Source organism: Schistocerca serialis, chromosome 3 (genome assembly GCF_023864345.2).
Source record: "Schistocerca serialis cubense isolate TAMUIC-IGC-003099 chromosome 3, iqSchSeri2.2, whole genome shotgun sequence".
In the NCBI taxonomy this organism is placed as follows: domain Eukaryota; kingdom Metazoa; phylum Arthropoda; class Insecta; order Orthoptera; family Acrididae; genus Schistocerca; species Schistocerca serialis.
This window is the reverse complement of record NC_064640.1, coordinates 395113070-395140592: the sequence shown is the minus strand read 5'-3', so window position 1 is coordinate 395140592 and position 27523 is coordinate 395113070.

Sequence of the window (27523 nt, the reverse complement as noted above, 5' to 3'; positions counted from 1 at the left end):
CAGACCATCACTCCTGATTGTCGAGCAGTATGGGGCGTCGGTCATGTTGGTATCCTACCGCTGTCTGAGGTGTCTCCAGACACGCCTTGGGCTTGGAAACTCCTTGATTGGAGAAGAACTGACTTCAGTGAAGAGTTCCGTTTTGAATAGAACCCTGGTGACCATCGAAGACTTGTCTGCAAACGTCCTGGGCAGCGGTGGGATACCCGCCTTACCTCCTGACAACCAGGAGTGATAGTCTGAGATGTCATCTCTTTTCATAGTAGGACACCTTTGGGATGTCATCTGCCTTACCCTTTCAGCTCAGCGGTACGTCGACGATATTCTGCGCCCCTTTTCGTTATCCTTCATGCGAAGCCATCGAGGGCTTACATTTCAGCAAGATAATGTCCGCCCACACACGGCGAGAGTTTCTGCTGCTTCTCTTCGTGCTTGCCAAACCCTACCTGGGCCAGCAAGGTCGACAGATCTCGTCCCAATTGGGAACGTTTGCAGCATTATGGGCAGGGTCTTCCAACCAACTCAGGATACTGAAGGTGTAACGCTCCAATTGGAGAGAATTTGGCATGACATCCCTCAGGAGGGCATCCAACAACCCTGTCAGTCAATGCGAAGCCAAATAATTGCTTTTGTAAGTGCCGTTGGTGGATCAATGCGTTAATGTCTTGTTCATTTTGTGTATCTCTTTCTCTTGAATAAATCTTCCAATTTTTCTGAAATGTTCGCATGCGTAGCTGAGTAGTAACGTGCTTGCATACCATGCAGCGGACCCAGATTCGATTCCCGACAGCTTGTACAATCTCCCAGATAATAAACTTCTGGATTAGTCATAGAATACAGGCTCCCACGCTCGTTAACTACGATATTCCTGATATTTGTTTTTTTTTTTCTCCTACCAGCTTTGTGCGATTGCGGTGAAATACTAATCATTTGTGTATCCGGGCATGTACATCCTGAGAAAAAAAGGTGTGGCACCACGAAGGAATTACCCAAATGGAACATTAATCGGTAGATGTGATTTAAATGTACAGACAAACAAATGATTAAAATTTCAGGAAAATTGGCTAATTTATTCAAGGGAAAGAGCTTCACAAACTGAGCAAGTCACGAACTTGTTGGTCCACCTCTCACCCTTTGTGTATGCAGTTTTTCTGGGTGACATTGATTGACAGAGTTGTTGGATGTCCTCCTGAGGGATATCGTGCCAAATTCTGTACAACTGGAACCTCTGATCGTCAAAATCCCGTGCTGGTTGATGGGCCCTGCCCTAAAGCTCCAAACGTTCTCAATTGGTGTGAGGTCTAGCGACCTTGCTGACCAAGATAGGGTTTGGCAAGCACGAACAGAAGTAGCAGAAACTCTCGCCGTGTGCAGCAGGGCTCTATTTTGCTGAAATGTAAGCTCAGGACGGCTTACCATCAAGGACAACTAAACGAGGCGTTGAACATCGTCGACGTACCGCTTTGCTGTAAGATTGCCACAGATGACAATCGAAGGTGTCGGCTATTAAATGAAATGGGACACCAGACCATCACTCCTGATTGTCGAGCAGTATGGGGCGTCGGTCATGTTGGTATCCTACCGCTGTCTGAGGTGTCTCCAGACACGCCTTGGGCTTGGAAACTCCTTGATTGGAGAAGAACTGACTTCAGTGAAGAGGTTCGTTTTGAATAGAACCCTGGTGACCATCGAAGACTTGTCATGGTTATGGTCATTAGGTCGTGGTGCAAGGTATAATTCTCTGCCTAACGATTAGTCCTCCAATGCTGGAGACGTCATCAGAGGCTTTAACTACTTAGAAAGCAGTTACAGATCCGAACAAGCTTAGCAAACCGAACTGTTTGTATGTATCCACGCAACGGTCGGCTGGTGACGTCATCAGACCGCTGCCTAAGATAACAGAGTCGCGCCGACGTATGCAGTCGAGTTTGTTGTGGGGAAGAGTTAGCGCTGTTTGGTTTATTTAGCAATAAGGTCTACAACTTGTCTAATTTCAATCCTACTTATTTCCTGTTGAAACTGTTTTTGTGCTTTTTTTATTTTTGTGGTGTCTGTACATTGTAGCGCAGTAATTATAAGACGTGTGTCGCGAGTTCTGACATCTGTTCCTTACTTAAGGCGTACGTGTGTGATGTGGAAGCGATCATAGTGTGTGTGTGTGTGTGTGTGTGTGTGTGTGTGTGTGTGTGTGTGTGTGTGTGTGTATGTGTGTGTCTGTGTGTGATATTTCTGCTCTGCGTCCTGCGTCAGTTCTCTTAAATCAGTAAAGAGTGTGACGGTTGTGTGTAGCGAACAGTTGTCTTTTCATTTATTACGTTTTTGCTTTCCCTGATAGCCTTTTGTATGTAATACTTTTCTTCTGTTATTCGTTTTCGGTGTAAACTGTTGCTGCCTTTTATGGTGTGCCGGTCAGTTTCGATATTTGTGAGATAGTGATTTTTATTTACTAAGTGTTCTGCGAAAGTGGAATGTGTGCTGTTACTCTTAATAGCTCTCATGTGCTCTGTGTGCCTTGTTCAGAAGTTTCTGTATATTTGTCATATCTACTGAGATTGACAGGAGCTGTGGGCCTTAGTGTTAAACAAACAGCACCAGCTCTACCCCATAACTAGCTCCATAGCATACGTCGGCAGGACTCCGCGATCCTAGGCAGCAGCTTGATGACGTCCTGAACCGACCGTTGAGTGGATACTGATGTACTGTTCGGCTTGTTGAGCTTGTCTGAGTCTGTAACCGATTTCTGAGTAGTTAAAGCCTCTGATGATGTTTCCTGTATTGGAAAACGAGAAATTAGACAGAGAATTACGCCGTGGACCACAGCCTAATGCCCATAATACAAATACATTGACGGAGAAAAATCGCAACATCAAAAAGTAATTAATGTAGAGTAATGAAATTTCAGGAATACATTTGCCCAGGTAGCATGTGTAAGTGATTAACATTGCAAGATCACAGATTCATATAAGCGCGAAATAAGTCACTGCATATGTGAAATGCTGGTACATTAATAATTGGTGTAACAACCAGAATGTGGAATGCAAGTATGCAATAGTGCATTCATTGTGTTGTACAGTTGCAGGATGTCAGTTTGTGGGATGGAGTTCCATGCCTGTTACACCTAGCTGATCAATACAGGGATGGTTAATACTGCTTGTGGATGACGCTGCAGTTGTCGTCCGATAATGACCCACATGTGCTTGATTGGAAACAGATCTGTCTCTGTACAGCATGATGGGTTACCGCAGCGGTATGTGGGTGAGCGTCAGCCTACTGGAAAACGCCCCCTAGAATACTGTTCATGAATGGCAGTCCAACAGACTGTCCCTCAGATCTGCGTGGGATAACCACGAGAGTGCTGCTGCTGTCATATGAAATCGCACCCCAGACCATAATTCCAGGTGTAGATCCAGTGTGTCTAGGCCACAAACAGGTCGAGGCGCTAACCTGGTCTCCTTCTAACCAACACACAGTCATCACTGACAATGAGGCAGAACCATCTTTCATCAGAAAACACAACAGACCTTCATCCTGCCATTCAGTGAGCTTTTGCTTGGCACCACTAAACTCGCAAATGGCACTGTTTTGGGGATTAGTAGAATGCACGCTACCGCTGTCTGGCTTGGAGCTGTCCTTTATGTAACCGATTTATAACAGTTCATGGCATCACTGTGGTGCCGACTGCTGCTGAAATTGCTGCTGCAGATGCAGTACGATGCGCCAGAGTCATACGCCGAACACGATGGTCTTTCCTTTTGGTACTGCCACGTGGCTGTCTGAAGCCTTGTCTTCTTGCGACTGTACTTTCTCGTGTTCACCACTGCCAGCAATCATGTACAGTGGTTACATTCCTGCCAAGTCTTTTTGCAATATTGCAGAAGGAACATCTAGCTTCTCGTAGCCCTACAACAGGACCTCATTCATACTCAGTGAGGGGTTGATAATGGTGGCTTTGCCATTTTTGACTGACATCAGCTTACCATTGTAAGGTGGCAGAATAAATGAGGGTCAATTTCGCACCTTACGTAAGAGTTTTATGCATTGTAACGGGAAGGTGAATATGACATCCAACTTACTTCGGCGTTAATGAGCAGATTTGCCTATAAGTAGGTAATGGAAAAGGGATGACATTCAATCGACGGTATTAACACACTGCTCCTATATAATGCATGTCAATGAGCAGAAGGTGAAACAAGCAGTGAGAGGAAACGTTTTGTGTGGAAATAGGTGCGGGCAGAAGCAGAGGCCGCACCACGGGAGGCACCACGAAAATCTCTTAGGGGGCGCCCCGTGGCGGGATTCAGTGACCGGACAGGTGACGCATACTGGAGAGCAACTAACGGGCCACCAGAAATAGGACAGAAAGAAGTTTTAGAAAACTGCATTTCGGTATTCCAAATGGTTATGAACAAAACCAGTGACACAGTTGATCACGTGATCAGCGAGTGGTACACATGTGATGTACGCATGTAATTCTTAGGCGTCTGGAGTGGACACAAAACGTCTGATTGATGGAAACGAACTAGGAAGGAGTAAAGTGCCGAGATTTCGATGCAATTTAGTGGTAGCGCCCTTGCAATTGGCAGAGAGAGTTTCCACAAAAATAAGAGGAACACTCCTATTGGTCAAAAAAAGCCGTGACGTGAAGAACGAAAGAACCCAGCTGGGGCGACAGTTCAGCTACAAGAAAGACAAGAACGAAATTTTCAGGGACTCTTCTCTGAACTGGCGTCAAGTGCAGAACGGCGTGCATAATGCTCTGTACGACTCAGAGGAGAAATTTGTGTAGACACTGCGTTCACTGCAGCTGACATTCAGCTAGACATTAGCTGTAGCGTCGTTGAGCACCAACTGTGAAGAAACGAGCAAGCCAGTTAGTTAATTGTTCTTGCGAGGACTGAGAAGGCATTTTAATACACACACTGCTCCAGCCATGCACGTGCATATCACCATATTCCAAGACTAGGGATGAAAACATGTTTTCTTGCATAACGAGAAACATAGGGAGAGTTTCTGCTGGAAAAATCAACAAGGGCTTAATTAGTTTTTATAGGAATTTCAGAGGATGAGAGCAGCCATGCAGACGACAGTTCATCACAGCTAAAGTAAATACTGTGAGCAGAGGCATAAACTTGTTAGTTCACCAGCTTGCATCCACTGTAAACTCGAGCGACCTTGGGTAATCTTTTGCTCAACTTATCACAAAACTAACCATCCTCTGTAGACTTGATTGTCATCCTAAATAGTACCGAACATTGAACCAGAATCGGATGATTTATCATAGTACTGTTCAACATCATGGCGTAGTTATAAGAATAATTTTGTAAAGAAACTTCTGGTTAAAATTTACCATTACTCTGTTTAGGATTATTTCACTTTCTGAGGAAGAGATGTGCTCTAGAAGGCCGTAGCGTTCCAAAGGATTAGAAAAGGGCACAGGTCATCCCCGTTTTCAAGACGGGACGTCGAACAGATGTGCAGAACTATAGACCCATATCTCTAACGTCGATCAGTTGTAGAATTTTGGAAAACGTATTATGTTCGAGTATAATGACTTTTCTGGAGACTAGAAATCTACTCTGTAGGAATCAGCATGGGTTTCGAAAAAGACGGTCGTGTGAAACCCAGCTCGCGCTATTCGTCCACGAGACTCAGATGGCCATAGACACGGGTTCCCAGGTAGATGCCGTGTTTCTTGCCTTCCGCAAGGCGTTTGATACAGTTCCCCACAGTCGTTTAATGAATAAAGTAAGAGCATATGGACTATAAGACCAATAGTGTCATTGGATTGAAGAGTTCCTAGATAACAGAACGCAGGATGTCATTCTCAATGGAGAGAAGTCTTCCGAAGTAAGAGTGATTTCAGGTGTGCTGCAGGGGAGTGTCTTAGGACCGTTGCTATTCACAATAAACATAAATGACCTTGTGGATGACATCGGAAGTTCACTGAGGCTTTTTGCCGATGATGCTGTGGTATATCGAGAGGTTGTAACAATGGAAAATTGTACTGAAATGCAGGAGGATCTGCAGCGAATTGACGCATGGTGCAGGGAATGGCAATTGAATCTCAATGTAGACAAGTGTAATGTGCTGCGAATACATAGAAAGATAGATCCTTTATCATTTAGCTACAAAACAGCAGGTCAGCAACTGGAAGCAGTTAATTCCATAAATTATCTGGGAGTACGCATTAGGAGTGATTTAAAATGGAATGATCATATAAAGTTGATCGTTTGTAAAGCAGATGACAGATTGAGATTCATTGGAAGAATCCTAAGGAAATGCAATCCGAAAACAAAGGAAGGTTACAGTACACTTGTTCGCCCACTGCTTGAATACTGCTCAGCAGTGTGGGATCCGTACCAGATAGGGTTGATAGAAGAGATAGAGAAGATCCAACGGAGAGCAGCGCGCTTCGTTACAGGATCATTTAGTAATCGCAAAAGCGTTACGGAGATGATGGATAAACTCCAGTGGAAGACTCTGCAGGAGAGACGCTCAGTAGCTCGGTACGGGCTTTTGTTGAAGTTTCGAGAACATACCTTCACCGAAGAGTCAAGCAGTATATTGCTCCCTCCTACGTATATCTCGTGAAGAGACCATGAGGATAAAATCAGAGAGATTAGAGCCCACACAGAAGCATACCGACAATCCTTCTTTCCACGAACAATAAGAGACTGGAATAGAAGGGAGAACCGATAGAGGTACTCAAGGTACCCTCCGCCACGCACCGTCGGGTGGCTTGCGGAGTATGGATGTAGATGTAGATTTTGTAACATTGTCATATTGTAAACTGTGTAAATGCGTGTATTTCTATGATAAGATTGCAACAGTAAACAAAAAATTTTTACAGCTTACACAGTTGTTGTTCTGTCCTCAAAACCTTACACCAACGTCGAATCCAAAGGTAACTAAGGCTCGTGACTATTACAAAATGTATTTAAAGCAAACTTGATTTGCATTCTCGACTGGCTCGAAATCTGAATAGACATGCTTTTTCAGATGTAGAAACACGCCTACCAACTGCCGTTTATGTCGCACAGCTCCTTGGTGTTTCGATTTTTTTCCCATCAGTCTACCAGTAATTTCGAGATTATTGTTACATATGCTCATATATACAGGGAATGGACAAAAACATGGAAACATCAAAAACGCAACTCATTACCGTGACCAATACTGTGTAGGGAAACCGTTAACATTGAAAATAGTTTCCAGTCGTCTCGGACTGGCTAAATGCAGGTTCTGTACGATTTCCAAGGGTATCTTCTTGCAAAATAGTGGCAAGTTTATGTAAAGACGATGGAGGTGGATAGCGATCATACACTTTTTTCTCCTAAAACGATGTCAATGGCTCACTAACATTGAGGTCCAGTGAATCTGGTGGCCAGGGAAAATGGGACAATTTATCCTCCGGCTCCCAAAATTAGTCATGGACGATGATAACTGTCTGAACAGGGGCCCTGTCGTCTTGGAACACAGCATCACCACTGGGGAAGAGAGATTGTACTACAGGAAGGCGCTGATCAGCGAAGATAGCCACATAATCCTTGGCAGTGATATACCTTGCAGGGTAATCATGGGGCCCCTAGAATACTACGATGTGGCTGCCCAAATCATCATGAAATCCTCCCATACTTCACTCTTGAGACGTAAACTCGGCCAGACGATGAAAACCGTGTGAGACAAGATTCATACGATCAACTGACATTCTTCCATTGTTCCAAATTCCAGGTTTTATAGCTTCAGCACCACGTTTTCCTGTTACAGTCATTTGCATCACTGAGGAATGGTTTGGAAATTCCAGTTCGAGCTACAGTTCTCTCCTTCTTGATCTCCTTTCGTGTTGTTTTGGTGCCGACAGGGTTCGTGTGCGCAACAACCAATTCTGCAGTGAATTATGCAGCTGCCCTCTTATTTTGCGCTACAATCCTCTTCTGTAACCTCCCATTACGATCACTCGACCAACACTTCCGTTTGCGTTGTAACTTAGCAGCAGATGTTCTTCTGCATTCCCTGTATGCGTTATAAATATTCTGCACAGGCCTCTTGAAACACAAAAAAGCCCTGTGGCTGTCTTGATAACAGAGAAAACCACTATATGGCACCAACAATTTTTCTGGCTTGATGAAGGTGAAGCTTAGAGATTTGAGTTTCAAAAATGTTGACAAACGTTCCATCAGTCCATTTGAGGCTGGAAGGAAGTGTGCTATGTGGACTAGGGCGATTCCATTTTTGTCACAGAAAGCAGTAATTCAGCAGATGCAAATTAAGGACTATTTTCTGTGACAGTTGTGTCAAGAAATCCTTCAATGGAAAGAATGGGAGATAACGTCTGATAGTTAGACTAGTTGATGTGGCAGACATATGGGAAAAAGCTATCCACATCTATTGCAATGAGCCAAGCTTTACATAAGAAAGGTCTTGCTAAATCCAAATGAAACCTGGACCAAGGACCGGTAGCATCTTGCGAAGGTAAGAAACAGTGTGGAGGGGCAGCCTGCTTACTCTGGCAGATGGTACAAGATGATACCATTTGAGTAACTGCAGTGTCCATGCCATGCCAGTGGACATGGTAGCAGGCCAGACTTGTCTGAGCACCACAGTCTGGTGCCCAACGTGGAGAATCGACCAAATGCTCTGCTGGAGAGGTGCAGGGATGACCACTTGTTGTGGTCATTTTCTCCTTGGACCAGTAGTACGTTATTCAGTGTTAGGAGCTGGTTTCCATGGTGCCAGCAGGCCTGGACCTCCATTTGCTGGATCCGTTTTTGATCTGGTGGCCAACTGTGGAGTACCTGGTGGAGGATCTCGCTGGGCGTTGGGTCCTCTGAGTTGTGATATGTGACGAGCTTGGAGTCCAGTGGGAGGTTGGTCATGGCCTCTCCTTCAGCGATGTCCAGGGGGAAACACACTTTGCGATCTTTGTCGAAATCTTGGTCCTGACACAGGGGTGGGTGGGAAAAAAGATCAGGATTTGCATATTGTGTGGTAGGGTAATATCGAATATCATAATTATTACTGGATAGGAACAGTGCTCGCTGCTAAAGACAACATGCAGCTTTGATGGGAATGTTGGCTGATGCCTTGAAAAGAAGAATTAATGGCTTATGGTCAGTGAATAATGTGATACACATAATCATGGAATTTTTAAGACAAAAAATGGTGGATACTGCTTCTTTTTCAATCTGACCATAATTTCGCTGAGCAGCAATAAGGGTTTTGGACACAAAAGCGATTGGGCATTCCACCCCATGAATAACTTGGAACATGACTGGAATCCCCTCCCCCCTTCCCCTCTATAGTCTAACACATCTACTCCCAGAATAAAAGGTTTGGTGCAGTCATATGCTGTGAGGCATGAAGAGCAGAGAAGCACTTGTTTTAAGTCTCTGAAAGTTTAGTCACACACCAGGGTCTATTGGCAACGAACGTTTCTTTGCTATAGGTGGTGTAGTAGTTTGGCAATGGTGGAATAAACTTGCGGCTGTAATTCAGTTGTCCCAACACTGATTTCAACTGGCTGGTATTGGTAGAAGCCAGAAGTTTTCATACTGCCTCTATGCACTGAGACATGGTGCGGATGCCAGTAGCACTGAAAATGTTCCAAGATATTTACCTTGAGGGACAAGGAAACGACATTTGTCCTTTCAAAATTTAGGTTGACCTGTAGGATGACTGAACAGAGCGTCCAAGTCGTTGGCCAGGTCCTGGGCGTCTTTGGCTGCGACGAGAATGTCGTGTAAGTAATTTACTGTCCGTGGTACATCACGAATGAGATGCTCCAGATATCGCTGAAATATCACCGGTGTGCTGCCTGTATCACAGAGTAGTCTCTTGTACTGGAACAGTTTGAAGTAACTGTTGGTGACTAGGATACTTCTTCCTGTTGGATGTTATGTGTCCCTCAGGTCAATTTTTGCAAACATTTTTCTGCCCACTAGATGAGCCACTACGTCCTCTACCTTAGGCATCTGGTACATACCGATGATAGTCATCTTCACATCTCCACAAATAAGTAAGGCACCATTTAGGTTTTCAATGGTGACAATGGGTGCAGCCTATCGGCTGTTTGGGACTGGAGTGAGGATGCCCTCATCTCGTACGACCTGTAATTCCCCCTGAAGCTTACCTATGAGCGCAAAAGGAACATGTCCAGCCTTAGGAAAATTTGACGTTGCTAATGGAAGGAGGGCCATGTGGTCTTCAATGTCTGTAACACCCAAAGAAAGTTGAAAAAAGTCGGAACTGAATTTTGAAGGAAAAAAAACCTTTGAGTTACAGATTTGTACCCATGGATTCGACTGTAGAGGCGGTGCCATGAATTTGTAGCTCAAGTGCATTAGAAAGAGCTATGTCTAATAAGAAACTGACTGGTTTGAGGGCATCCACCAACAAAATCCTGGCCGTGATGTTGTGTAACTGATACTGTACTTGGGTTGTGAACTGTCCATTAATTTTTATAAGGTGATTTCTATAATATCACATTGGAGTATCAGAGGTTTGGAGGGGAGTATACCTGACACTGTAGTGTTTGATCCTGTATCTCTCGCCAAGGATTTTGTGAGTTAATGAGAGGGTTTCTGCAGAGTGTGGGAACATCGATGAAATATATACTGCGTCTGGGTACAGTTCATACATGTTGTCTGCCCCCATGTCTGAGACGTCCTCTGCAATCTTCAAAGCTGATTGACACAATTCAGCCCTGTGTCTTGATTTCCCACAAGAAGTGCAGCTTACTAGTCTGAAATGGAATATGTCTTGCTGATGACTGACAAAACACTGACTACACGAAGGAATATGTTGAAGACAGTGCTAGGATACCGTGCCTTTACTTCAACTTTGTAAGTCTGCAAGCCGTTGCTCTCTTTTATCATAAATTTATGTCTTAGTGAAGCTACTTGTGTACCACCACAATAAAGAAAAACAGTGAATAGTAGAGGGAGTATGAATGAGAACAGAGCCATATTTAAGTTTACAAAATAATGACAAGTTTCATTCAGCCATTAGTTACTACAAATAGTTAGTAAAGCTCACACAAAAATGACAAACACAAATCAGATAAGGAATGGTGTTTCATAGGCAAAGCATACATTGGGGTGGAAGCTATACAATCTCTCCCCTGAATTAATACCTTTTACAACGCAATCTGACTTTGTTTACATCAATCCACTGTAAGGCACAACTGTATTCAACTGGGGTTACCTGATAACAAGGAACTGTGAATATTATTTAACAACCCTACGCTGGTGCAGCAGTACTTTACACTGTCACCTAGATTGAGGTGGTAACAGAAAACTGCTCGCTGTGGGCGAGAAGTGGTCACTGCAGCAGCTGTAATGTTCTGATGCATCCACGAAAATATGCAAACTACGCTGTTTGAAACTCTAATTACCAGAACATGGGAAACTTCTCTATCCGAGCCCTGAAATCCTAGCAGATTTCAGTGTGAAGTACCCTGTTCGCTGGTCTGGCCACACCAATTTGACTCACAGGTACGATGGTGCATACTGGATTCGTTAAAACATCGTACAGCCAGCTCAGGACGAATAAGTTCACACGATATGTTTGAGATGGTGTGCAGCTCCATTGTCGGTACAGTTGGAAACTCCCATAGGCTCTAAGTCCACCACAAGATACAGACCATAATTCTCGTCCAATGGGGAAAGACCTGAAGTTTCCACCCAAGGAGGACCAGAAGACGAAGTCCCCAAAGAATCACAACCACTTACCACCAAGCCTTGGTACAGGAGACCCCTTAGTAAGACGAAAACGCCACCACATTGCACAAACCAATCGAACTATCCTCTACTCATTGAATACCCCCTCTTTAACTGTTCTGTTGGCCTGCAAGCCAATCCAGACACAGCAGAGGGTTCCCACTCTGGGGGAACAAGCCTCTACTTGGCTTATACTGAAAGGAACCAATTAGCAACAAATCTCTGTCTGAAAAAGAAGATTTTAGACTAGGGAGGTGTCGTTCTCACAGTAAGCGTGGCCAAGTTTTGGTATAAAATACCTACCTAGATGCGACCACAGTCACTCATTTATGGAGTGATCTATTCGTTACCCAGCCAACCATTTCCAATTTCTGAAAGAAGGCTCTTAAGGTTCCCAGACAGTCATGGCTGTGAAATATATGTTTTTGCCTCTCACTAAAAAATCTGGCAACTTTCTGGCATCAGAGGTGGGTGAGTTACAGTCCTACCTCCACTAGAAATGTACACCTGTCACTCTGTTCATATTGTCCCAGTTTCTAACATGAGAATGGGTGGAGTTTTATGACCTCCCCACCATTTGCACGAAAGCTCAGCTTACAGCAGACTCTTTTAAATGGCCTCCTACCCCACTTTCAGTCATCTTTCAGTCTTTCATGATGGAATGGCACGTGGCCCAGGTAAAATGTTCCGTCAACAGGTACCCTTCTGTCCGACCATAAGCAGAAGGGGGAGAGGGCTTCGGCCAGAAGTCTGCAGGTAAGAATCACTAAACACCGTTTCACAGAATCACTTGTATGGCCACATCGTCATAGTAATTATGACCCCCAATTCATCGTATTCCCTGTTCTTGGTCCCATCCACTATTGCCCTCTGGGTACAAGCTCTCTATAGGTTACACATGAAGCTAGAAGAACATTCTGCACACAATTTCCTCATGTGGAAAACGTCATTAATCACACATATCAAATTTAATACCAGGGAACACTTAGATCATGCCATAAGTATGAATGTTAATCTGACTGACAATGTTGTTAAAGTGAGAGAGTGGCGTCTCTGAAGTCTGGTTGGACAGGTGTCTGTAATCAGGTTTGAGGATGGAGTGTTGTCAAAGTTTCAAACACGTATAATGGGCCTTGCAGGGTAGAATTTCTATAGATGGTTCCTTTAGTTTCAAGAGATTAGTTCTAAGACCATCATCCGAGGCATGCACTAACATCATATCTCTAACCAAGGAGGTAGCATATGATTGCTTGCACTCAGGGTTACTGCAATGAAAGTGACAGTTGCATCATAAACCCTTTAGGTGGGCAATCCATTCTTTGTATGAATGTGCTTGGAATTTATGATAGCTAAAAACTTGTGCCAGGCTGTCGCTACATGCACTTGCGAATCAAAAGTATTCAAGTAAGCTAGCCTTCAATTTATCATACGAAGGACATTGGGCTCCGCCTCTGGTTTTGGTTGTTGTAATAGGTGATAGAGGCCATGAACCACGAAACTCTGCTGTATGCATAGTTTGTCCATAGTTCGACCTTCCTGTCGAGTGGCTGGAAAGTGGGTGGTACCGACCAGAAACCCTTGACCATGAAGCCAATCTTGGAGAGGCAGGAGAAGATTTCCAGAGGGAATGCGAAGATGGTTACCAGATGCTCGACCAGGAGTTCACAGGTCTGCTGCAACTGCTGGAGTAGTATCAATACATGGATCAGAGCACATGTGTGAGCCTGATATGGACACAAAGCCTTATCGTCAACAGATATGTCTGTCAAAGGCGACACAAAAGTACTCAGGTAACCAAGGTTGAACAAGTTTATTTATCAAAGATTGATAGCACATCTACTGCAACATGAATTTAAACAAAAGGAAAAAATAAGTCACCTCTTGAAGTAGAACAATAATACTTCTGACGGCTGAAGGCCTTTTGGATTGTCACTGAGACTAAGTTCATTGAACACATTTTATAAAAATCAGAATACCGTAGGATGCTCAGTGTTAAAGTATAAACTGAATTAACAAAGTTTAAGTCCCTTAGGGAACGAAACTGTGTAAGTCCAGCGTGTAGACGTTTGAAAGATAAACGGGAATAAATTTGCAAGTTCACAAGTCTGCCATGACGACAGAATCTTCTTCGGTGAGGAAGCCATGAACACCTGCAATCCACACACGACAGCCCCAAGGACACACAGTCAGACGTGAATGGCAGTGACGTTGTGGATATGGGCCACAAATGACAATCCTGATTGCTCGAATTCTTACGGAATTGGCACCTGGCCCAGAAAAATTCACTCATGGTGAACTTGTCTCATTTGGTCCGAGTGCTGCCCTACATACTACTCAGGACTAGGATACAGCTGAGCCCGCTTTGTGCCACGTACCTTGCAGAAGAGAATGGGTCTGTGTGGCCTGCGGCCTCTTGCGGCACTTTGATCGCCTCCTGGTGGACGGTCAGAGCATGCCTGTCTGTCTTCTGGAAAATTGTCCTCTTTGTGTTAGGCACGGTTGAACCAGTGATGTGATGTTGGTTGCTGACACTGCAGACGTTAAGCCTGGGTACAGTAGAGGTGCCTAGGTATCATTGCACATATCAGACATGCAGTCCGACAGGTTTATAAGAGGGGTCGCCAAGTTATGTTATGTAATGGCGTACGGCTATCGGACGCTTCTCATCGCTCTCAACGGTTATTCAAGGCCTGCAGTCAATATTTCCGTGATGGGTTCGTCTTTCACAACTATTATGCCCTCAGTGAAGCAGGAATGAAGCGATTGTGGAGACCTGCGATATCTATTGACATGAACCCAATTGAAACCGGCTGAAAGTTGCAGGGCAAATGTAGAAAAGTACTTGCATTGACACTCCAATTTACTTTAGATTCATCTTGTTCATGTCAGTAGGAATAGAATACATTTGTGTGCCCTTCGTTGCAAATCGTTCCTGTTAAAACAGAACATCAATAGCACCTTAAATTTCAGAAATGTTATTCGTGGTGCAATTTTTGGGTGAAATTTCTTCTCAGGATATACTTTCCTACCCCAACTAACGTTTTCCACCCCTCAAATCCTTCATACTGCGTTTCACAGTTTTACACAGCCTTCTTTCCTCTCCTATTCTGCGTAAAACTTATTCACGGGTGAGCTCGAGTATCTGGATGGATCTCTGTACAGATTCAGCTCAGGCTTTTGCGTCGATCATCTCCTTGGTTATTCACAATATGTTTACCAGTTTTCGAAATGGAGGCATGTTACTTATAGTGGCACTGGTACTAGCTACTGTCTGTAGTTCCAGTGCTTCAAGCAACCATTCTTCCACTCTGAAGTTCCCGAGGTTAGCTGCCCTGTTTCTGACACAGAACAGTTGTTTTTAATTCCTTACACTTTTAGATACTTCATATTCAATTTGCTCGATATGTTGATGTATCAACGTGGACGTCCACTGCACTATTTCAATGGGTCAAACGAGGTAGAAAATAGGCAATAGCTGACTGGAGAGGAGTAGTGTGATCCGACGAGCAGCTGTTTTGCCTCTTTTCAAATGATGCAAGACGTCGAGTGTACCGACGGCCAAATGAGGCGTTGAAACGGAGCTGGGTGCTGACTAACTATGTAAAGCAACCTAACAGTCCGGGTTATAGTCGATTGTTTAATATTTCTCATAACCCTCACAAAGAGAATAAGAATGCACATAGCATTCGCACGGGAAAATGGAACAAAATCATTAACAAATATCCTAAGGGATCAATTGTACAACATATCGTACACTCGTGAGTGGCCACAGGTGAAAATAGTGTGACAAAAATGAAGACCATAACCTCTAATAAGGTTGACCTAAGGGCTTGCATATTCGAATAGTAAGCAGAAACAATTGTTTGGACCACCAGTTTAGTTCAAAGTGAAGGTTAACTCGGCATGCATAGGAAACTACACCTACTCAGCAATGGGTGAGTACTCTGTGGGACCTGTGAAAACCTGTCATTCGCCAACAAGTCAAAGGAAAAAAACATCTGGTGAATTTAATGGGGTGGACCCAAGTAAAGTAAACTTTTCCGTACAGTTCTGTAATAATCAACAAGTTCTTCTAGGTATTGTCTCCCTCTCGAGTGGTGCAACGATTACCCAATGAGGTAGTCGCCACTGTGGATTTGAGGCAGCGTCTACAACCTTCAGAATCTGATCCTGATCCATTTGATCCATCAGAATCTGTGACATCAGAATAATCCTCCTTACTTCTCCTTGGAGCTCCCTTTGACATCTCTACCACGGAAAATACGTGTAATCTTGGTTCACACAATCAGACTTATGCGACAGTCGTTCCATCAATCAGATGAGAGGAGCTCGTAAATTACCCTGCCCCTCCTCATGCAATTTTGAGACTGTCCATTTGGATTTGACCACATATGGGGGAAAACTTTGTTTTTAACTGAAATGTGTGGCATCAATCTGTCCCAATAATAGCTTATTTGTAAGACATCATAATTCGATCACCAGCAATGTCTCACTACAAGGCCGTTGTGTAGGTGCATGGCTGCAGACTGGTCGGTGCCAGAGCGACCCTATGAGAAATACATTGCGCAACAGAATTAACGGATCACTTTTCCGAAACCTCATAATTCCCACCCATTGAGATAGTTAAGTTCGAAATTTGGCTCAGGGGTGCGTAAAACCTTCCCCTGTAAAAGTACAAAAGCATGGCACCTAGCCGCGTAACATTCGGGCTCGGCGAGGCTTCAGCAGGTGTCAACACATGTGAAAAAAAGGCCACAGCTCAGAAGTCCATGTGACTCGTCAGGTGGGTTAATGATGTCAGATGGGCACCAAATTTTACCACAATTCTGCCCAGTGTCGCCGTGGACGTTTCACACGATCCGAAAGTTGTCACATGGCCTCTCACCCATATTTCAGGCTGGCCGGTGTGGCCGAGAGGTTCTAGGCGCTTCAGTCCGGAACCGCGCGACTGCTACGGTCACAGGTTCGAACCCTGCCTCGGGCATGGATGTCTGTGATATCCTTAGGTTAGTTAGGTTTAAGTAGTTCTAAGTTCTAGGGGACTGATGACCTCAGATGTTAAGTCCCGTAGTGCTCAGAGCCTATTGTACAGTTAGTCTCATCTTCCCATCGAAAGGGTAGCGGATGTCTCGGTGCTCCATTTCGAAAAGCATTGTTCCTTCATTTTGTAGCCATGTCCATGATAACTGTTCCGGTGTTGACTACCGCCGGAAGGTGCTGTTCACAACATGCATGAGACAGCACAAATAAAAAAATGTACTGTTATTTTATTGGTGAAAAAAAATAAAAATAAAGACATGTTTAGGGTATCGCAGCATACGTAAATAGGACACGTCTGTAGCAATGAGGAACGCTTCCAAACAACTCCTCTACATTTAATTCCATGTTCCACAGCGACAAGTAGCAGATATCAAGTGTATCAAGGTTCCCTCCATCTCAACAGAGTGGTGTCAGTCAATCATTACATGGTAATCAACAACGTACCCAGTGGACGGCAGGGTTTGGAAAGACACCATTGATAAGGAGCGATGTATTGTCATACACACCGCAGTTGATAGCAAGATCAATTTTAGCAATTTTACCTAGACGTCGGAGAGAGCAATATCCACCACATTCTGAACCTGTTTAGAAACAGAGTAAGCTGATTTAATGCTATAGGAGCGTGTTTCGACCACTCGGTGGTAGTGGGAACATGTTGTCGTAGCTCTGCCGCCCATGTATGACGTGTAAGGTCAGTGCTGAATGAAGACTGCTCCTGCAACACGACGACAGTACGAACAGTTATGGTGGAGCTTCTTGCAGGGAAAATTAGGAAGACTCCCCATCAAAGCAGATCCGCGTCCCTCAGGATTCATGTACGTTTCTCACCCAAATATTCTATCATCGTTATTCTGTACCATCCAGCAGAGAAAAATTACGAACTTCGAAAGCTCAGTTAATTTCATCCGATAGATTTTTACTGCATCTCTCACTTCCGATATATCTAAAACGAATACCGTCTACATGCCGGCATCAAGCATATGCAGCGATCCTATTAAATATACAGGTATTTATCTATTGGAGCAGGTGGCCAGTGATCGACGTCACTTACACAGACAGATGTAATGTTTCATCACCTGTACTGCACGAGAACCACATGTTATCAGTCGTAGGAGAGGGACCCTGTTTCATTGTTTGATACACCGCTTTTTCTGCTGTAACACGCTTTGTACATTGCCATACATTTTTCCACCATGACTTCAACGTCTGTGTCAGATTCTAAACAGACATTAACATGTTTAGTCCATTGACTCCCCCAGGAAACTAGAAATCACACACTCTCATGGGCAATTTAATTAATTATACTGTCAAACTGATATCAATGACGTGCTGCCTGATGGGTGGAAGAGATGGCTAGGGCACCATGGAATGATTTTTGACAAGCGTTTCTTTTTTTTCTCGTTGCGGCGATATCTTTTAACGAAATTGTAATCTGCCACCTACACAGGACGAGACAGTGTCTCACTATTTGTTTCGTAAACGCTAGTATGATATAGCATTGCACTGGTAAAAGGAGCCCTGTCGTAGTGTACAAAACAGCTATGTTCTCTTCAGTTATAGCTTCTTGTTGTCGAACGTGAAATGAATGTGTTTTTTCCGACATGTGTGTCAATGGCGTGAAAGATTGTCTGAAATGTTTGTAATACACACATGCATGACAGTTTATTTACAGACGCTGAACGCGAGAGACGCTCTCAGGTCGACTAATTTTTTCAACAAGCTGGAAGAAATTGCTTGATACAGACTTTTTTTTCTTTGGAGTTTAAATTCTCGGTTTTTCTTTACTCATGACCGTTTCGAAATAATGAGAACACTCTGCGGTGATCAGCAGTTCTCGCATCAAAATAGTCAAAGTTTTCTTTTCCTGATTTTATGCAGGATGGGCATGTCTCTGTGATCATTTGTGATCTGTGGCGGTACTCTTCGCTGGACGTCACAAAATAATGAGATGCAACTGCAGTCTACCGTAAAAAACTATACCGATTTTGCTCACAAAACTAAAAGAAAATGGACTTCACCTTTTTCGTGGAAAGAGGATATTTATTATGGTCGCAAACGTGTTTTGCTTTTTTTTTTTAAGTAGATGCTTGATTATAGATGTGTCGACGTCAAATACAATTGGTCTCCATCGCCAAATGGTGGGCTGCTAAGGGCGAGTGGTCGAAGGGTCGAGGGGGGGGGGGGGGGGGGGGAATCTGCTGTGGTGGTCGCCGGTCACAGCCGCTCTCTGTAGGGGGGGGGGGGGGAGAGGCGGCATATGACGGCTGTGTCGCTATGCTTTAGACGAACAAGTTGCACTTGTGACGCTCGTCCTTTATCTCCTACTGTGTTGGTGTAAGAGTGTCGCCTTAAGGCGGCAGCCAGATGGTGGGAAGCCGAGTTTTGCGGACCAACTGGAGGGATAGGCGGGGTTATACTACTTAATTTCACTTCTGTGTTGTCTAGGACCATCGTCTGAGGATATGCTGAGTATCGCGAGTGGCGCAAAGGGAGTGGCAGCCGGGCGCTCCTGCAGTGTATGGGCACTCTGTTGTTATATTTTAGATGAACAAGTTGCACTTGAAGCGGCCGTCCCTTTTATCTCTTATTGTTTAGTTGACTAGGTGCAGACGTAGGAGCGTCGCCCTTAAGACGGCAACCAGATGGTTGAAAGCCGAGTGCAGGCAGCAGCCGTAGAGGGTGGTGGCAGGGGAGCGAGACGCTCGGCGGAGCATCGTAGAGGGGGGGGGGGGGGGGGGGTAGATGTGAGGGGAAAGGAGAAGGCCTTGGCTTTCGGCAATTAGTGATTGTACATCGAGAAGAACGCACGTTCAACTACCATCCTCTCTGCACTCTACAGTGCTTTAGGACGACAATCCCTCCCCCCCCCCCCCCCTTCCCCAGTATATGTGGTGCATTATGACCCGTTCATTACGACAATTTCGAAGTGTAATTAGAACTGTGACACATTTTTCCATCAGTTGTTGTAGCGTGTACTGGGCTTTGATTACCGGTGCTGCAGGATGGTTTTTGAGTATGCATTTGTAGTGAACGTATTTCCCACGAAAAGGAATAAAGATAGTTCCTTACACACCTGCCTTTTCCCTGCCAGCTTGTAAGTGTAGCGTAAAATTTGAGTGTGCCTGTCTCTAGTTCCGAGCGGTATTGCGAATTTTTTTCCCAGCAAGATAACAGCCGTTGTATGGTATTGTCAGTTTTTGAACTGTATTGCGATTTTATGCCCATCCTTGTGTAGCGCTATGCATATAGTTCTGTAATTAGGACCGATCTTTGTGATTAATTATGTAATTAGGAACGATCTTTGCGTCAGTTTCCTGACTAAACTAAGTAACGTACACTAACCTAACCTTTCACTCCCGCATATGGGACAGTTTTTCATGTGTTTATGGTGGCACTTGGACTTTCCATCCAGGAGCACCACAGTTCGAGTCCCAGAAAGGGTACTGCCGATTTTAATTTCCCGTCAATTCCAAGTGCCTTTGGTGGCTTAATTGTGTTAGAGAGGTACACTTTCCGCCCAGGAGGACTAGGATTCGAGTCCGGAATGGGTACTGGCAATTTTAATTTCCTGTCAATTCCCGTGTGGGGGGGTGGTGTGGAATGTCAGTACAGTCCTGGGACAATGAAATTCCCACCAAAATTCGAAATTCCCGCCAAAATTCGAAATTCCCACCAATGGGGTAGGTTGCTGGCAGGGGGCAGGGGGGCGGGGAGAGGGGGGGGGGGAGGGGAAGGAGGGGGTTGGGGCACACGTGCAGCTGAGAAAACATGAGACATCAACCGAGAATGGGGGTGGGCGTGGTCTGGGACGGGCTTGGGCGGGGGTGGGCGGGGTTGATTAATTGATCAATTCAATTAATTTGCCTATAAATTTGATATCGAAATTGCGCTTCTACCATCCTTATACCACTACCCATATAAGGGAGACATCCCATTAAGAAGTGTATTGTTCTCCAGAATAGGCAGTTCTACTGACTTTCGACTGCGAAATTATCCTACACTAGTGAAAGAAACACCTTAGTACTGAACAGACGGAATGGTGATATCATCAGGAAATACTGGTGGACGTGTGGAGCTCTACGTCATCCGAAAAGATTATTTGGCAATTGCAAGATATTTAGGTGAGATTATATGACTTTTTATCCACTAATGACACCATGGTGCCTTTGACTGAAAAATTATTAGTTTATGAAACCCGCCACTGAAATTTATCCATGTTGCCGTTATCAAATAGAATACTGCAAATTTGTGCTTGAGCACATGTCATAACCAAGCAAATGTCTGAAATATACTTGTCTTCTTTACATTCGTATGTTGAGTATTTAATATTATTGTTGTTATCGTACAGATGTGACGACGATATGTATACATGACAAATATTTTTTAGGTCTTGACATGTGCTGAAGCACATGTTAACAGTGATCCACAAGATAATGGTGACACGGCCGAAATGGCAGTAGTACGCTTCATAAATAAATAATCTTACAGCCGAAGGCGAACATGTTGTTTCAAAAATTTGACATGACTGTGGATCCAGACTACAAGAAGCTGGTCTTCTGAACTACTCCATTAGTACTAAAATCATCCAATCTTGTCTTGAGTTATATAGACAATAATTAAAGACCACCTTCATAACTGTATGATACTACATAATTCTATCTATATCTTCACGAATGTTGTAGACCAACTGGCCGAGCTGAATACCATGTAGAGGAACGTAGACCATAATACCGCAGAAAATGTCCTGTAGTTTTACAAATTTCTGCTGGGCTCTTTCAAGTGCTCTCGCGCCTCTCTGAAGTGCTAGCGACCTTGAAAAATAGCTGTTACAAGATGGGCCAGTTTTATAGCGTAATCAGTTTAAAATCTGATAATTATCCTATCAGGTGTAATGATGTGCTCCTTATCGGTCAGTTTTAATAACCGCTTTTAACTCTGCTGTCACTTGTAAGTACATCTACCATCTGTGGGTCTGTGAGACTATCGAATTCCAGAACCTACGTGGACTCTTCTGGGAAACAATTTAGGAAAGCATATTTCTGATTTCAGTCGTATTTGATTATCTGGCGTTTCAGTAAAACGGTAAAATGTTTGAGTGCGTAAATGGGAAGATGAGTTCGAAATATTTTCGGCCTTTACATAGGATCCAAACTTCATTGACTATTCGATGGATAAGACATTGGTCAAAGAGTATGGACGTTTGGCAATAATGACGTACAACAAGCTCTCTACTTACTATGTATGAAAGTCTCAATTGTTCCATTGTCTTCTTTTCCATATTGCTTGCAGTCATGTCTACAGCGTGTCCCAAACTTTTATGATAAGTTATACAGGAGTTACATGCACACAAGTAGAATATTTATAGATTAGGAACCAATGGTCGGAAACAAACGTTCCAAATGGTACGAAGCCTTGAATGAATGATGCGTTTGACGTACTTACGTGTTTTTAAACTGTTTACGTTTCATAACAAGTAGCTGCCTGTCATCAACAATGGTGGCGCTACCATGAAGAACAATGCGAAATGTCCATGGTATGGCCTCCCACTTTTTACAGTCTATCGCTGATTGTCATTAAAGCAACTTTTAGACACGAATTTGATCTGGCATGCGACAGGCTGCTGAACCCGGAAGGCGGTAAGGATGTACAGAGGAAAGTTTCACGACAGGTGTCATTCTAACTGCAAGACGTTTTTCATAGTGGACAGAGCCATAAGAGTAACTGGTCGGTCAAGTCACAGAGAGCTGGAAAAGGTTCTCGACAAAGTTCATTTACCGCAGTATAATTTGCGAAGATGGGGTTGAATCGAGTTGGAAGGTTCGTCAATAAGTATCCTGAAAAGCACACTTCGAAGAGTACAGCGTGACGAGTACTGGTGGAGCGGCAGTAACACTTACATCCATAGACAATGTGTACAAGAAAAGCTTCCAAATCATTTTGAACTCAAAATTCCGTTGGAGTGCTGCAACGCCGAACTTGCTACTGTTTTCATTGTTTATGGATAAGACTTCTTCCAACCGTGATGGTGTTTTCACCCGTAACAGTCGCCATCTACTAAGTGATAGTTACATGATCCATAGATGATCTGAACGCATCTTTTATCTAAATGATTGGGAACGAGACAGTTTTCAGGGTGTGTGTAGAAGATTAGTAGTAATATTAATGAACACATTTTTTAGTCTTACTCATGCAACTACACTTAAAAAATAGTTTTAATTTTTTCTATAGACTACAAGTTTTTAAACTCGTTCATGGAATAGGAGAAGTTATTCAGAAGAAACGATTTTTTATTAGATTTAAAATTTGCTTTGCTACTTGTCAGACACTTTATGTTATTGGGAAAATGAGAAAAAATGTTTGTTGCTGCATGTTGGGCTTCTTTCCGAACCAGTGACAACTTTAATAATGGGTAATAAGGTCAATTTTTCCTCTAGTGTTGTAGGTATGGACATCATTATTGTTCTCAAATTGTGCCGGCCGGAGTGGCCGAGCGGTTCTGGGCGCTACAGTCTGGAACCGCGCGATCGTTACGGTCGCAGGTTCGAATCCTGCCTCGGGCATGGATGTGTGTGATGTCCTTAGGTTAGTTAGATTTAAATAGTTATAAGTTCTAGGGGACTGATGACCTCAGAAGTTAAGTCCCATAGTGCTCAGAGCCATTTTATTCTCAAATTGTGATGGATTACGTATGTATCGTGACGGTACAGTCCTTGAACAGTTACCTACATGACGTCCGCGGGTGAAAACCACATATTCTTCTTACTGCTCACTTTTATGCAATCAATACTTTCTTTCTGGGTAGTGAGTTATCTAATAAAATTATTCCATAAGACATTACTATGTAGAAATATGCAAAATATGTTAGAAGGTTGATTCGCGTGTTTCCGAGACTAGGAGTTATACGAAGAACAAAAGTAGCTGAATTTAATTGTTTGAGAAGCTCAGTAACATTTCTTCCTGTTTAAATTTTTATCAATATGTCCACCCAAAAATTTGGTGCATTCTACCCTATTTTCTGCCTCCTATTGATGTAGTACGTCAAAGGTTGGTGTGGTTCTATTAGTTATAAAGGAATATATTGAGTTTTATCGAAATTTAAGGAGAGTTTATTTTTAGAGGTCCACTTAATAATTCTTTGAAAAAGATCATTAACAATCTGTTTTGTTGCTTTGTACGTAATGGGATTTGTTATGACACTAGTATCGTCTGCAAAAAGTACCAAATCTCTTCGTTGAATGCAAAGGAATAGGAGTAGATCCAAAATCCCTTCTTGATCTCTTCCCTGGCCGCGCGAGATTAGCCGAGCGGTCTTAGGCGCTGCAGTCATGGACTTTGCGGCTGGTCCTGGCGGAGATTCGAGTCCTCCCTCGGACATGGGTGTGTGTGTTTGTCCTTAGGATAATTTAGGTTAAGTAGTGTGTAAGCTTAGGGACTGATGACCTTAGCAGTTAAGTCCCATAAGATTTCACACACATTTGAACATTTTTGATCTCTTCCCATTGACTAAAATTTTCTACCCTTCAAGCAATGTTTTAATTATAAGGCACAGTGTTTTGCGTTATGGCAATTGCGTGTAAGCCATCAGTTCTATAAAACTTGAGTTTTTCTAAAAATGTAACATGAACTATACAACCAACACAATGGAAATTCATTCGCCACCCTCGTCTCAGATCGACAGCAACAGTTTCCTGTCAACCTATGGACTTGAATTGCGTAAGATCAACTCGCACTATGCTTTAATGTTTTACGTTATCAGTTCCTCTTCATCATGGACACCACAGCCAAAAATTTATTAAATGAATGAGACATTTTTTTCATTTAGGCTGTATTTACTCAGATCTCATCTTCGTTAAACAACTAGTGTCGCCTTTTAAGTCATTGAGTGTTTAGCTACAACAAGGCGCAATGCATATGATCTGCTTCCGTTCACAAACGGCAATGGTTTTAAAAAATAGAATGTATTTAGCGGAACAAGGAAGAGGTCTTAAGATTAAGTAGTGTGTAAGCTTAGGGACCGGTGATCTCAGCAGTTTGGTCCCATAAGATCTTACCACAAATTTCCAAATTAAATAAAAACACCCTAAGTTGTGTTACTTGTTGCTCCTTCGAGATGTGTTGTTGCAATTGTTGGAAATTGTACATCTTGGTGAGTGCGGAAGAATATGTTTTCAACGCGACGGTGCACAATCCAAATTCGATATTAGCTCTGCGAGCACCTAATCAAAGTGTACCTTAACCGTTGGCCAGCGCTATCACCGAATCTCCCGCCTACGAATATTTTTCCGTCGTGTATGGAACCCCACCAGAAACAGAAGAGAATTTTGTTCTTAGTGTCCTAGCTGCGGCCGGCCGCGGTGGTCTCGCGGTTCTAGGCGCGCAGTCCGGAACCGTGCGACTGCTACGGTCGCAGGTTCGAATCCTGCCTCGGGCATGGGTGTGTGTGATGTCCTTAGGTTAGTTAGGTTTAAGTAGTTCTAAGTTCTAGGGGACTGATGACCACAGCAGTTGAGTCCCGTAGTGCTCAGAGCCATTTGAACCATTTGTCCTAGCTGCATTTATCTTTCTATGGGAAATAACAGAAATGTATGAGCTAATACTGCAAAATTTTGTACGCCATTGTAATGTTTGCATTGGGACTGTCGGTTATCACTCTGAAAAGTTGCTCTGAGCTCGAGTTTAAAATTTACTTTATCCTTGCTGGACTTCGTTGAACTCCGTGGTTCTTATTCAACTAAATATTGTTGTGGGCACCCGAAAGCTGCCACAAATACTTTTAAGAAGCTTTGTTTCATTGTCATGGCCGGTTACGGTTCATGATGCCCACATTCAGATCGCTACTCTTGTTTTAGGATTGTGTCAGTATCGTCAGCAGCAGGCCGTTTGCTCACGCACTGCGTAAGAACATTCACGTAGTTACATAAAATCGAATAAAAGTAAGCATTACCAATTAATGACTAAAAAAGTGAAATCGCCTAGTAGTGCTGTTTATGATTGAAAATCACAAGCTATATTCTCCACATTTTCTTTTGAGTTTGTTACCACACTAGCGAACATGAAAGAAGTCTTACTTCACGGTTCTGAACTTCAGCCGACCAATTAGACCTTAAGACGGAGATAAGTTTGAAAGAATTTTTGAAGAGAGGTCATAAGGGGATACTTCGAATCCTAAGTCAAAATAAAATGATAAATTTAGCCTATTTGTGACTTAATTGTCTTTCAAGACCTGTTCAAAAATGGCTCTGAGCACTATGAGACTTAACTTCTGAGGTCATCAGTCCCCTAGAACTTAGAACTACTTAAACCTATCTAACCTAAGGACATCACACACATCCATGCCCGAGGCAGGATTCGAACCTGCGACCGTAGCGGTCGTGCGGTTCCAGACTGTAGCGCCTAGAACCGCTCGGTCACTACGGCCGGCTCAAGACCTGTTGTTTTATTTCGTGTAAGATCTGTGGTTTCAAAGTTTAATGAAAATTACTATGCCAAACTAGCGGTTAAAGGCACGCCAGCTCCTTTCATTTGAAACAGACGTGTTACAATTATATTTTGCAATTGTTAGTTACCTAAGTTATTTGTAATAGAACTAAATCTGTTACACCATTGTGCGAATAGCTCTCTTGGCTGCTCTACTGTCTACTGTCTTATCAAGGTACATTGTCCCTCATATTTCTCCTCGACCTTAACGCTCTAGTTCCCTTTAGAGCAAAACTGTTTCTGTTCCAATCCATCACTCAGCCACCTACTCAAACTCCTTTTCAACAGCAGGAACCAAACTCTGGAATAACGTACCTTATTACATCAGAGAACTGAATAACATCTCTAGTTTCCAAAAACAGTTAATGATATATTTGCTTAAGTAACAATAATATCTACATTGTCTCTGTACGCACTCGTTACGCGATTACATCCTTCTTCGTAGTCAGATCTTCCTCATTTCCCAGTACCCAGCCGGCCGGTGTGGCCGAGCGGTTCTAGGCGCCACCCGTGCTCCCAAGTGAGCTTGCCGCTGCCGACAGAGGCCCGGGAGCGCGCTTTCGTGGCGTCGCGGGCGAGAGACAACACGCGGCCAGCTACGGTGACCGGCAGCTCCAATGCCAGCGCCACAGAAGGGCAAAGCCCCACTTGGGTGCCAAAGCGAACGGTCTGGAACCGCGCCACCGCTACGGTCGCAGGTTCGAATCCTGCCTCGGGCATGGAGGTGTGATGTCCTTAGGTTAGTTAGGTTTGTGTAGTTCTAAGTTCTAGGGGACTGATGACCTCAAAAGTTAAGTCCCATAGTGCTCAGAGCCATTTGAGCCCAGTACCCACAGCATTTGCAGTCTACTCACATTTTCTTCCCTTTTTGTATATGCTGTATCACTGTTATTATTGTTATTATTATTACTATTATTGTACTGCCGGTGCTAACTTTAGTAGTTGTTTGTTAATCAATAATATTTATTCGAATCCTATCTGCATGCATTCATATCATTTTAATGCTAACAATTCTATTTTATTTCTATTTCTCATATCAAAATGATTGTTATTTCTTACGTAAATACGATGCAAATGTGTACTGTATGCGTGAAACTGTGGTCTGGTGAAAGAGAGGGCCTGAAGGATCTAATCTGGTCATGTCAAATACAATTATCTATATAAATAAAAATGTATACGTTCCTTTGTTCAAAATCTTAAATCTCCGAAAGTTATTTAATGTTTGCTTTGAAATTTTGGCAGAACGTTGCATTCGAATACGAGAGAGTTTGCAGCGCCATCTTATAATCATA